We start from the raw sequence: 13,837 nt of genomic DNA on the forward strand, positions 1-13,837 counted from the left end.
CTGGAGGTTTTTAAGAAGAGACTGGACAGTCACTTGTCTCAAGTTGTATAGGATCTCCTGCAGGGGGTACTCACTTCCAGCTTTATTCTAATTGATAAGATATTCAACCATATTTTTCCAGTTTTCTTCCCATTACCATTCCACGGCCTCCCCAGCATTTTGTCTCATATTGCAAAACACATTTAATTCACTAAGCCAGTGTGCTTAATATGGAGAATGGATGTTCTATGCAACATGTAATTAATTATGAAATTTCACTGTTATTTGATCCCTTGAAAATAGCTATTTAACAGAATTAAAAATGAATAAAGATGAGATATAATTTGTTAAACAAAGTTCTAAAAAAAAAAGAGAGAGAGAGGAAATACTCCTGAAGTAGAAATAATACTTTGAATGGATTATTATGGAGAACACATATTACTCCTATCCAAACATTCACACTGGATACAGAAACTGAAACTGAAATCCTCTGAAACTGAAAATTTACAAAAGATAATGGACCCTTTTATTCTACGAAGTGGGGAAAAAGAATGGTTTTGAGTATTTTATGCATCATTTCACTTCAGGCAATCTTGGTTTTTAGAACAGGAAAAGGTTCTACACAATAGGAAGAATTAACTTTTTATACAGTATGTATCTGGCTGAGTTTTAGAAAAATATTAAAACCAAATGAAATTACCAATGAAACTATAATTTTTCATTGTTCCATATTATTATACAATAAATATCACTGAAAATTTTCTATTCCACTTTATCTGAAAAGTGTAGTGTACCAGATTCCGAGCCTGGCTAAATTTATTAATGAATATAATGGTCAAAAATACTTTATGCTGAGAATATTTTATAGCTAATGGTACCTATTGTGGCATCTGTATGTGTATGTGCAGGGGGAAGTGAATAGAAAGCTGATTATCTATTTTTTTAAAAAAATTCTCCACAAGAATGCACCTTTTGATAGCATGTTTGATAGAAAAATACATAGATGCAAATGAGATTTACTACAGGTCTTTTACGTGCATGTTCTTCAAAAGGTATATGCAACTGAAGTTTTTTTTTGAGTAGTGACATATAGATGGAAGATAAATACCACCACAGAAATGAGAGAATTTATCTGTAAGCAGTTGCAGCTTCTTAACAATGTGTTCCTATGGATAAGAAAAGTAGGTATATATGGTAAAAATAATCTTACCCTTCTTATATGTTTAAAAAAGACAAATTTTTAATGTCTTTAAAGATGAAAAATGATAACCTTTCTTTCAAAGTATTGAATTTTTATTTTATTTCCTTTTTCACCCCTCTCTTTGTTATTCATTTTAGTCATTTTCAGTAATGAGTAGCCTATTAATTAATTTTTATTTTTCAGTGTCTTAATTAAAAGTCAATATCCAATAAATCTCTGTGGAGTAGATCCTAGTAGATTTTGTGTTTTTATGAAAGATGACGCAATATGTACTCAAGAGATCAAAGTCAGTCAAAACAGTAGAAACTCAGAGGGGAATAAGACAAGACATTTCTTTCTGAACTTGATACACTTAAATGGCAACCATATGTGATCAGGTGTTCTAAATTTTTTCCCATATGGAAGTGGAGTGGGTATAAATAATATGTTTAAGAATGCTGAGAAAATATTTGTTTGTTAAATAATCATTCAGAATGAGAATGATTGAGAGATATAATCCTATTCCTAATGCTAACAGTAACATTTTTTAATTATTATTTTTATTTTTGATTTATATGCCGCCCTTCTTGGAGAAGGGCGGCATACAATGCATTAAGCAATAGCCTTCATACTTTTGTATATTTTATACAAAGTCAGCTTATTGCCCCCACAAACCGGGTCCTCATTTTACCTACCTTAGAAAGGATGGAAGGCTGAGTCAACCTTGAGTCTGGTGAGAATTGAACTCGCAGTAATTGCAGGCAGCTGGAAGCTAAATACTACCTTTAACAGTAGCATTAGTCTGCTGCGCCACTCAGGAACCTCCGTCAAGCACCAAATATGTGTAATATACCATTTCCTTTAGTTTTTGATGCTTTTGATCCAGCAATAGCACTTAACACTATATACCGCTTCACAGTGCTTTACAGCCCTCTCTAAGCAGTTTACAGAGTTAGCATATTGCCAACAATCTTTGTCCTCATTTTACTGACCTAGGAAGGATGGAAGGCTAAGTCAACCTTGAGCCTGGTGAATTTTGAACTGCCAAATTGCAGGCAGGACTGCATTCTAACCACTGCGCCACCATGGCTCATCTAGAAGTTGCTTCTGGGACTGCTTTTGATTTTTTCCCCATATTATCAGGAAATTTGGTACAGAACTAAGCTAAAGACAGACAGAACAAACAAAATTAAAAATATAGGGGGGAGTGTGCTTTCTTATTACTGTCTTTTAAATAATTATCCTATTATTTTGTCACTGCTATTGCAAATGGCAGAATTATTTCCAACCACAGAGGTTTTAAACCAATTGTAAAACAACCGTATTTGCCTAAATGAGGAAAATAACAGGTCCCTGTTCTAATGTTCCTAGGTTAAAATCCATTGTCAGATTGTATTTTAATAAACTGAGTAAAGCAATAATATATAAAGATATTAGACATATACTAAGTAACTTAACATTGTAGCTTCTTAAGAAAAAAAAAACTTTACTAGATACAATGCTGTTCCAAAATATTAATCTTTACAGACTTGGTTTTCTCTTGCTCTTCTAATCCATTAGTACTACATTAAGGTTCTTCATCTATTCAACTCAGTAAGTGGTAATGTGCTGGTTGAAATCAAAGGGTATGTTGTTTTCAGTTTCTTTCTTGATGATTTCAATTTGTGTGTGTGTTTTGTACTGCTCAGTTTTGATACTCACTAGGTGCTCCGCTTAAGACACATCTTTTCTGTAATTCTTTTTCTTTACCTGAAACATTAATATCTGAATAATGTAACACTTGACATTCAATCTTTGTATTAAACTATATAAAGCCTTGAATGACAAAACTGTCTCTACTGATTTTTTTTCTTTTCTGGATTCTCAGCTCCCTAGGTGCAAACCAGAAGGTTATTCAAATAGCTATTATGAAAGAGAAATGATCAATTGATTTGTATTTTCATGATCCTTGTCTTTCAATGGGAATGAGATATCACAGCTATCTTATAGTATTCATCTGAAATATGATTTTAATAGTTTATGCACTGGACATCCCTATAGGCTAAGTAACTCATGCCTTAATATATTTGTGCCCTTTGTATATTTTTATTTGTTCCTTTGGTATTATCTAGTGCTGCAGGCTCTTAGCAAATAAATTTCCTTTGCCTAAAAGACAAATTAAAACTCTTTTTTAAAAAATCCACACACACATATAGACATACCCAATGAGAAAGACACAGCATGATAACTTCCCTTTTGTTAATTTTCTTGAAACATTAGATTTCCATGTAATTTTAATTATCAGTTTAGTGAAGAATGTCGATCATGAAGTATGAAGCAGAATGTGCGTAAGTGCTACTCATTTGCTTATTTGCTACAATATTGTTTCTACAAACAGATTTTATAGACAGGAAAACTTAAAAACTAGTTTTGTGTATTTAACTAGATTTCTGCTATCCCATACAGAAAATGGGCTGCATGGCTTTAGTATATATTCCTAGAAAAGCACATTTCTGGTCCATTTAGATGCAATATCTCACCCAGAAATTTCACTTTTCTTTCAGTCCAGTGAAAGAAACAGACAGCTTCACATAGCCATTTCTACACAGAAAAAATATTCTCCCTGAAGGAAATTGCAATGATAGTGACTAATAACATGAGAAATTGGTTCAGACCTCATGTGGGAACAAACACAGTACCTCTCTTCTATTCATTACACCAGTCCCTCTTTTTTCCCAAGCATTTTTCAAGCTTTAGGGAAGCTTTAAGAATCATATGGAGTTTTATGATTTAGCTTCTTAAAACAACACCTTTCTTTTAGCTTTTACAGAATAACAGAGATTCTGTGTTTGTAGTAGGCCTGAATTAGTTCTCCTAAATAATTTTTAAAGAATATATAACCCTATAATTAACAATTTTTGATTTAAAGATATATGTCTGTTATTCTACTACTTTTCCAAGGAAGGAAGGAAGGAAGGAAGGAAGGAAGGAAGGAAGGAAGGAAGGAAGGAAGGAAAAAGGTTCTGTATTTTAATAATATTGAATGTTGTTAGATATAGGAAGTTATATATAAGAAGTTAGATAATTTTACTAGATATAGGGAGTATATTAACATTATGCAGCACTTTATCATTCTGATATTTATGATTATCCTTGGCCAAACATTATCATTTTGATACTCATGATCATCCTTGGTCAAACTACTAGTGTAAATGGTTCTCCAGTGTACAAATGTAATAAGATTGCATAATTGACTTTTATTGTTGTTCAAGTTTTCACTGTGTTCTATGATAAATTAAATTTAGGTAATAAAATATAATTAAAAGCTTCCAAACTGCCAATTTTAAAACTCTACATTTGTGTGATTTAAATGTAATATTAAGATAAGTGAAACTTGAGGTAGTAAAAATGTAAGTTTATAAATCTAGAATTCAGAGCTTGCATTTCTTTTCTCTGTAAAGATGAATAAGAATTATGGCTGGGTTCCAAAATGCTACTTAAGAACACACGCTGTGAAATTTTTAAACATTTTACCTCTTTTAACAGCATGCCTTTATGTTGTATCATGCATTGCTTTTCAAAGTTCTCTCAATTTCAAAAGCTATTTGCAATGGAGCTGAGGGACACTGCTCTTCAAAAACATGTATACTCAAAGGCCCCTAGAGAGTGCAGGATTAATCATATTGTTATTTGGTTTCAGCCTTGAAAGGAAAATAAACTCTTATAAAAAGAGAAGTCCACTAACTGAGTTAACTTTTTCTGAAGACTTTGTTTTAACAGTCTTTATGAAAACTTCAAAAATAAACTTTATCTGAGTTTACCTCAGCAACCATTTTTAAGCAATCACTTTTTTAAAAAAAAAATGCAGAAAAGAAAGTCAAATTAAATGCCGAGTCAAATGTAGATCTTTAAATGTGGGCAGAAGGATCTGAAATATGTTCCATGAGAGAAGGATTCTACATACTAGAACAATAAACTTCTGATAGCATAGGCATCTTTACAAGAGCTTTGCATATTTTAGTGGCTGGCCAGATTTGTAATTTACTTATTTGTCAATTATAATTACCTATTGATGGTTGACTATATTAATATAAAACCAACTAAAACAGGACAATAAATACACTGTCTGAAGATGTCTCCGTGGTCATGTGACTAGCATGACTAAATGCCAAAGGCGCACGGAACACTGTTACCTTCCCACCAAAGATGGTCCCTATTTTTCTACTTGCAATTTTTATGTGCTTTCGAACTGCTAAGTTGGCAGAAGCTGGGACAAGTAACAGGAACTCACCCCGTTACGCGGCACTAGGGATTCGAACCGCTGAACTGCTGACCTTTCGATCAACAAACTCAGCATCTTAGCCATTGAACCACTGTGTCCCTCTTATTTCCAAGTAGGAGACTGTATTTATTCAATATCTACTCCTATCAAAAATATCTTTGGAAAGTTGGTCACACAGTCTAAACACACATTATTTTCATGAGAATATTTTTCCAACTGTAGTTTGTTAGTGTTAAATATATTTGTGTTTGCTGAATATTAAGTTTGTTATCAGTTTTCATTAATATTGCATTGCTGTTGTCAAGCACATAAAGCAATGTTTGCATATAAGAACTGAAGCTTTATTGTTTCCAAAGAGTTCTGATTTTATCCTTGAAATGAATGATCCACAAGACTATAAACTGCAAAGAAAATGCTCTGAAGAATTAGGCGAAATTACTGCCTGAATGCAGTGAAAAGAGATTTGGAGGAAAGGAAACATTATTCATTTTTGTTCCGTATAACTGCTGTTGGCAAGAGAAGGCCACACTGGGGAATTTTTAAATGGAAACTAATTCTGTGATTCATCTTGTTCCTGGTAAGGAGGCAGCCAGTGAACTGGCAGCAACCATGTGGGAAGCAAGCTAGATGGAGAGTAAAAGCAGCAGTAGTCCACCAGTTCCTCCAGAAGTTACATGCTAGTAAAAAAAAAAAAAAGGCTATCCACGGTCTATCCAAGTATGTACATTCTCTTAGCGTATGTATCAAGGAATGAATCCAGTGGATTGCTTCTGTTTAGAAGAGAAACAATGCACTAAATTCAGTAATCTTCTTCAAACATACGTGCAGTCAACAATTCAAAAAGAGGAATTTTAAATGTTTTGTGGCAGAGTCTGCCTAAGGTTTTCTTTTCCCTTTCCCTTTTCTTTTTTTCTTACTTTTTTGTGTCCTCAAGTTATCATCCATTCCTGATAACTGCCTGGACAAGTTGCCACAGTTTTCTTGATAAAGATTTGGGAAGTGGTTTGCCACTGCCTTTTTCTTTAGAGTGAGAAAGTTGGGTTGATCTGGCTTCGTGCCTAAAACAAGATTAGAACTCACGGGGTCCAGATTTCCAGACTGATGTCATACCACTACGCCAAAGTGGCTCTTATGAATAAGGTTTTAAGGCAGTAGATCATTAAGAAAATATTTGTAGAGTGGAATTGTTTGATTTAAAAATTGAATTGTTTTTATGATTTTAGAGAAGTGTGTGTGCATTTGGAATAGCCACCTTGCTGCAATGTCAGTTACTTCTATTTAAGATACAGATACATATCTGGGTTTTTCTATAACTTGTAATCTATAATCATGAAAACTTTCTAATTTTTATGTTGAGGGTTTATATCATTGCTATGACTTCTGTACAATTTGGTTCTGATTGGCAATGAGCAAACTCACCATATTTCTAGTTTTGTCAGAAACTCTCTACCTAAATTCTACCTAAATTCTACCCCATCTGGATGGGGAGGAACAGACTCAGGCTCAACCCATCCAAGACCGAGCGGCTGTGGTTTCCGACGTCCCGATATAGTCAATTGGTGCCATCACTGACTATTGGGGATGAGTCATTGCCCCCCACGGAGAGGGTTCGCAACTTAGGCATCCTCTTGGACTCACGGCTGTCTTTAGAAGAACACTTGACGGCTGTGGCCGGGAGGTCTTTTTATCAGGTTCGCCTGATTTGCCAGTTGCTCCCCTTTCTGGATCGGGACTCGTTAAATACGGTCACTCATGCCCTCGTCACTTCACGCCTGGACTACTGTAATGCTCTCTACATGGGGCTCCCCTTGAGGAGCACCCGGAGGCTCCAGCTGGTCCAGAATGCAGCCGCGCGGGTAGTTATGGGAGCAGCATGGCGCTCCCTGTGGTCTTCCGGGTGCGCTTCAAGGTCTTAGTTACCACCTTTAGAGCGCTCCATGGCTTAGGACCGGGGTACTTACGAGACCGCCTTCTGCCACCAATAGCCTCTCACCGCCCAGTACCCTCCCATAGAGAGGGGCTTCTCAGGGTGCCGTCAGCCAAACAGTGTCGATTGGCGGCCCCCAAGGGGAGAGCCTTTTCTGTGAGGGCACCCACCATCTGGAACGAGCTCCCCCCAGAGATACAGCAGGTCGGCCTGGCCTAACTTTCCCTTTATATTGCTTTTTGATTTTATTTAAAACTGGGATGTCTTGAATTATCTAGGACCAGAGTGTTTAGTATATTTTAATTGGTTTTTTATTAACGTTTGTATTACATGTATTTTTATCGTTTGCTGTTCACCTCCCTGAGTTCCTTAGGAATAGGGCGGTATATAAATTTAATAAATAAATAAATAAAATAAATAAAGTCTGTTCTGCTTTTAGCAACAAATTGATGTATAATGAATAGAATAGAGCTGTGGTGAAATGCTACCAGTTTACACAGGTTCGGGCGAACCGGTAGTGATAAAAACTACCGGTTCAGGCAAACCAGTAGTAAAAAAAAGCTACTGGATCCTCCGAACCAGTATTTCCAATGATCATTGTGTTGCACAATTTAAAATTACTACAGAGCAGGAAATCCTGCTTTCTAATGAATCTAAATCGTGCAGCACAGCTGTTTCCCCCCCTCGCTATTCTACTTACCTTCTCAAGCCTCCTTTTTCCATGCACAGCATGCGTTTGGCACGTATTGTGCATGTGTGCATGCATTTGATGTGTATTGTGCATGTGTGCATACCCAGCATGCGATTGGCATGCACTGCGTATGCGCATGCATGCAGTGCATGTTTGGTGTGCCCCGTGCATGCGCGGCCAGCAAACTGGTGGCAAACTGGTTTTCAGATTTCACGACTGGAATAGAGGCAGAGTAGATTTTAGTTGCTGGAATTAAAATAAGAGTTTTCTATATCAAATAAGCTGTTTCTACATCCCAAACCTTTTTAATAGTAATCTAGTAGCTATTTGAATATGCTGAACCAATAACATATTTACTAGGGCTGAAAGTTCTTATATGTTCATCTGATGCAGGGGTGAAATGCTCCCCCCATGCCCACCTGAGCCGTGAGATCATCAGAAGCTTTTTTTTTTTTACTTTTAAAAGCATTTTTTCTACAACCTCTTCTGCCGAAAAAAAAAATGCCTTTAAAAGCCTCTGGCGATCCCAGCTGAGTTGCCTGATCGTCAGAGGCTTTTAAAAGGTCGGCTGAAGAGGCTGCAGAAAAAAATGCTTTTAGAAGCCTCTGATGATCAGGCAACTCAGCTGGGATCGCCAGAGGCTTTTAAAGGCATTTTTTTTTTCTACAACTTCTTCGGCCGAAGAGGTTGCAGAAAAAAATACTTTTAGAAGCCTCTGACAATCAGGCAACTCAGCTTGGATCGCCAGAGGCTTTTAAAGGCACTTTTTTCCTGCGACCTCTTAAGGTTGTAGAAAAAATGCTTTTAAAAGTAAAAAAAAAAATTAGCCACACCCACCCAATCACATTACGTCCCCCCCCACCAAGCCATGCCCACAGAACCGGTAGTAATAAATTTTACATTTCACCACTAATCTGATGATTTATGTATTTGAATCATCACTTCAGAACATGATTCTTCAAACCAAGCCACCAAATTATGGATGTCTTTCAACTGATTTTGTGGCTTTTGAAACATATGCACATACACACTTCTCTAAAATCATAAATTCATAATTTATGAATCATAATTCAAATTTTAAATTAATGTCACAAATTTAAATAATTGTGAGGCTAAGTCCTTTCATTGATCATCAGTTTGTATCAAAAGGATTAATTGCTTCTGTTTATATTGGATCTTGGTTTTGTTTCTTAAGATTCTCATTCTTTTTTTACTTCATTCAACTTAGAAATAAAACAGTAGGAATATGTCTTTGTTTAGTTTGGGAAGCATTTTTATTCTAAAATGTAACTAGTATGGGTCTCTATGGATTTTTGTTTTCTGCTGGTGAAATTGGCTACCATTATATTTTAAGCAATTTCAATGCTGGATACTGATTTCCATTTTCCTTTTATTCTCTATCCATCAGCTAATATATCTTTAGTTTTTTCTCTTACTTGGTAGGTTTGGAACTTCAGGTGTTTGAGTTTGATTTTACCCTAGAAATATCCTTCTCTCCATAAGAAAGCATTTTCTAAATCTGCTATTGGGCTCAGGAAGAAAACAGTTCACCCTTCCTTAAAAATCAGAAAATCAGTGTGATCTTTACAAATTAATTCATAAGGTACACAATACAGGAGACCGTGGCCCAGAAGCTATGTGTTACCATTACCTAACGAAAATGGCAAAACCGAATTTGCCTTTTCCTATGTATGCATAGTTTCTGAAATATTATTGCACTGTAATAAAATACCAACATTGCCCTCCTGAGGCCTCCACGCATCCCATTTTTGGCCTCTGGCTGGGGGCCAATGGGTAGGTGGGCAATGTGGGTGGGGCAGCGTCATGGTCCCGTGTGGGCCAGATCTGGGCCAGACCATAGTTTGAGGACTCCTACTCTAACCATTCTTGAATCCTGGAAGATAGGAGATACATTCTAAGAAACAAACTTAAAAATTAGAACATGTTAAATAATGGCAATAAAAATGATAAAGGGTCTGGAAACTAAGGCCAAATGACAATAATGAAGTAGCTAGATAAATTTAGCCTTCAAATACAGTATAAAAGAACTCTTCCAGTGCTCAAAGAAATGCCACATTGGAGAAGACAACAACTTGAAATCTGTTATGCCAGAGTGAAAGACATGAATTAATAATGTTAATTTACAAGATAGCATATTCTATTTTTTTGTTGTTGTTGTTGTTAGGAAAAAAATTCCTAATGGCAAGAGCAGTATAAAATTGAACCAATTCCCTAAACAGGTGGTGGATGCCTTCTAAAAGCTGATTAGAGGTTTGTTAGGCTATTTTAATTCTGATTCCTATGATGAATCATTGACTGACGTGAATTGCCCCAATGATTCTAGTAATCTTTTATTATCTGTAAAACTACATTTATTCTGAACTAAAACTTCTTATAATAGTGATAGAGATGATTTACTTATCTTGACACTTTATTGTGACTGTATTGAGATACCAACATATGGTATCTAAGGGGAAAAAAAAGAAGAATTCAGTATTTTGAGAACACATCTTTCCATATTCAATATAAATTCATTCAACATTTTCCTACAGTTTTTTAAACGCAGGAGCCTTAAGTCTACTTTGCATTAGAAGAATAAATGTAAAGTAAATTAATAAATCTACATTAAAATTAAACTGTATTAAAGTTGCACATATTAAGTGATTTTTTCCTATATTCATTTTTAGATGATATGCCTTTTGACTAATACACTCAGTATCATAAAGTGAAATGAAAATCAGTTAAATACCAAACACTGTTCTCATTTTGAGAGGATGTCAATATGCTGCATGTACTGTATCTCCTAGCTTTTGGGATACAGGCAACAATGTATTGGTTTCCAAGATAGTCTCTAGATTAGAGGTTTGGATTCAAAAGTATATCCCAAAGATGCTTTTTAGGAGGCAGCTGGACTTTCTTGTTTTTTTTTTTTTGAAGACATTTCGCTTCTCATCCAAGAAGCTTCTTCAGCTCTGACAGGATAGTAGGGAATGTAATGATTATATTCCTTGCAGACAGCTGGTCATTTGCATCCTTTTAGAGGGTTGTTGAAGCAGTTGGAGGTTTATGTGTCTCCTCAGGGTCACCTGAGTAGTCCTCTTGTTTCCTGTAGTCTGCAATTTTTTCTCTGGAAATCTATTCCTACTCCCACACCATTCAAAGGGTAATCATCCCAAATTGCATAGCTAAAAGTCTGTAGAGATTCCAGTTGCCTCCTGAAAAAGCACCTTTGGGATAACCATGACTTGGATGGCTGAGAATCTCTACAGATCCAAAGTATACTTTGAACATCCCTGGGATCAAATACAACACTGGATGCACTTTTTACATATTGCACATAATGTAGAAAAAAAATCGTAGTGCCGTCCTTACTGCTGGTGATGAATACGTCATGGCTACAACTAAGACTAGTGTACTTTGTTTTACTAAATAAAAAAGTAATATGAAAATTTGATGGACCAAAGCTATGAATGAAGTGCAGTTCAGTGCAATATGGGCACATTTTGTGATGACCATGGCATGTAGAAGATTGTATCTTAGAATATAAGAGGAAGAAGTTGTGAAGAAATACATATGTGAGCATTTTTTTTTTAATTTGATTTATATGCCGCCCTTCTCCGGAGACTCAGGGCGGCTTACAATGCGTTAAGCAATAGCCTTCATACTTTTGTATATTTTATACAAAGTCAGCTTATTGCCCCCACAAACTGGGTCCTCATTTCACCTAACTTAGAAAGGATGGAAGGCTGAGTCAACCTTGAGCCTTGGAGAGATTCGAACCAGCAGAAATTGCAGGCAGCTGTGTTAATAACAGGGTGCACTAAACCACTGTACTATCAAGGCTCTTATGTTGTTTGTCTTATGTAATTAAGCATAAAGAAGCATATAATAGATTGGAAAGTGGTTTGAACCTGTGAAGTGAAGTTGAGGAATATATACAAAAAAGTCAAAATGTCTGTTTAGCTGGAGGCTAAAGCATATGACATGGTGGCTCAGGGGCTAAGACGCTGAGCTTGTCAATCGAAAGGTCGGCAGTTCAGCGGTTCAAATCCCTAGTGCCGCATAATGGGGTGAGCTCCCATTACTTGTCCCAGCTTCTGCCAACCTAGCAGTTTGAAAGCACGTAAAAAATGCAAGTGGAAAAATAGGGACCACCTTTGGTAGGAAGGTATAACAGCGTTCCGTGCGCCTTTTGCATTTAGTGATGCTGGTCACATGACTACGGAAACTTCTTCAGACAGAGCTGGCTCTTCGGCTTTGAAATGGAGATGAGCACCGCCCCCTAGAGTCGGGAACGACTAATACATATATGCGAGGGGAACTTTTACCTTTTTAAAGCATATGAAGAATGGTTTTAGGAATTGGGTTTGTCTAGTGTAGTGATGAAAAGAAGGACTAAGGGTAAAATGATGGCAGTCTTCCAACATTTGAGAGACTGCCACAAAGAAGAGGGAATCAACCTATTTTCCAAAGCACCAAAAGGCAATACATGAAATAATGGATGGAAACTAATCAAGAAGAGACGCAACCTAAAACTAAGAAATTTCCTAACAGTGAGAATAATTAACCAGTGGAATGGCTTGCCTTCAGAAGTTGTGGATACTTCATCACTGGAGGTTTTTAAGAAGTGTTTGGGCAAACATTTGTTTGATATGATATAGGGTCTCCTACTTGTGCAGAATATTGGACTTGAAGACCATCAAGATCCCTTCCAACTCTGTTATTCTGTTATAACAGATCAAAAGAAAGAAATGAAATAGAAATTAGCAGCAGGAAGAGAAAATAAGGAGTGGAATGTCCCCTTTATGTAGAAGAAATTCTTCTGAGATTGTAAATATGGGTGTATTTGATAAATGATGTAGATGATCCCATGTTGTTAATCCAAATTATTTGCATTTAAGTTATTAGATTGCGTTATGATAGATGAATATGTATCTGAAGTCTTGGTAGTACAGTAGTTTAATGCACCCTGTTATTAACACAGCTGCCTGCAATTTCTGCAGGCTCGAATCTTACCAGGCTCAAGGTTGACTCAGCCTTCCATCCTTTCTAAGGTAGGTTAAATGAAGACCCAGTTTGTGGGGGCAATAAGCTGACTTTGTATAAATATACAAAAGTATGAAGGCTATTGCTTAACGCATTGTAAGCCGCCCTGAGTCTCCGGAGAAGGGCGGCATATAAATCAAATTAAAAAAAAAAAGTATAATTTGTCAAAACCAAAACTACTGTATAGTGTTTGAAGGAAAAATTGAGTGTACATACATGGTGAAAAAATGACCAATTGGAGCCTTGATTGAAAGCTTACTTAAAAGGAAAAACTAGATGAAGAAAATTTAAGGATTGAAAAGACTGGTAAAAAATACTGAGTGGTAGCTAATCTATTGTTAGGAATGATCTTTTACCAAAGAACTGAAAATGGCTTCTGCACAGGGTGAAATCCAGCAGGTTCTGACAGGTTCTGGAGAACCGGTAGCGAAAATTTTGAGTAGTTTGGAGGATCGGCAAATGCCACCTCTGGCTGGCCCCAGAGTGGGGTGGGAATGGAGATTTTGCAATATCTTTTCCCCAAGAGTGGAGTGGGAATGAAGATTTTGCAGTATCCTTCCCCTGGAGTGGAGATTTTGCAGTATCCTACCTCTGCCACGCCCACCAAGCCACATCATGCCTACCAGGCGACGCTCACTGAACCAGTAGTAAAAAAAATTGAATTTCACCACTGCTTCTGCAGATCTTGTTATATAGAAGTAAGGATATGTCGTGAGAAACATAAAAGTAAAATCAATGAAATAGAAATGAATT

The sequence above is a fragment of the Pituophis catenifer genome, unplaced genomic scaffold (assembly GCF_029215685.1).
Source record: "Pituophis catenifer annectens isolate HBS135680 unplaced genomic scaffold, rPitCat1.0.hap2 SCAF_8, whole genome shotgun sequence".
NCBI lineage: Eukaryota > Metazoa > Chordata > Lepidosauria > Squamata > Colubridae > Pituophis > Pituophis catenifer.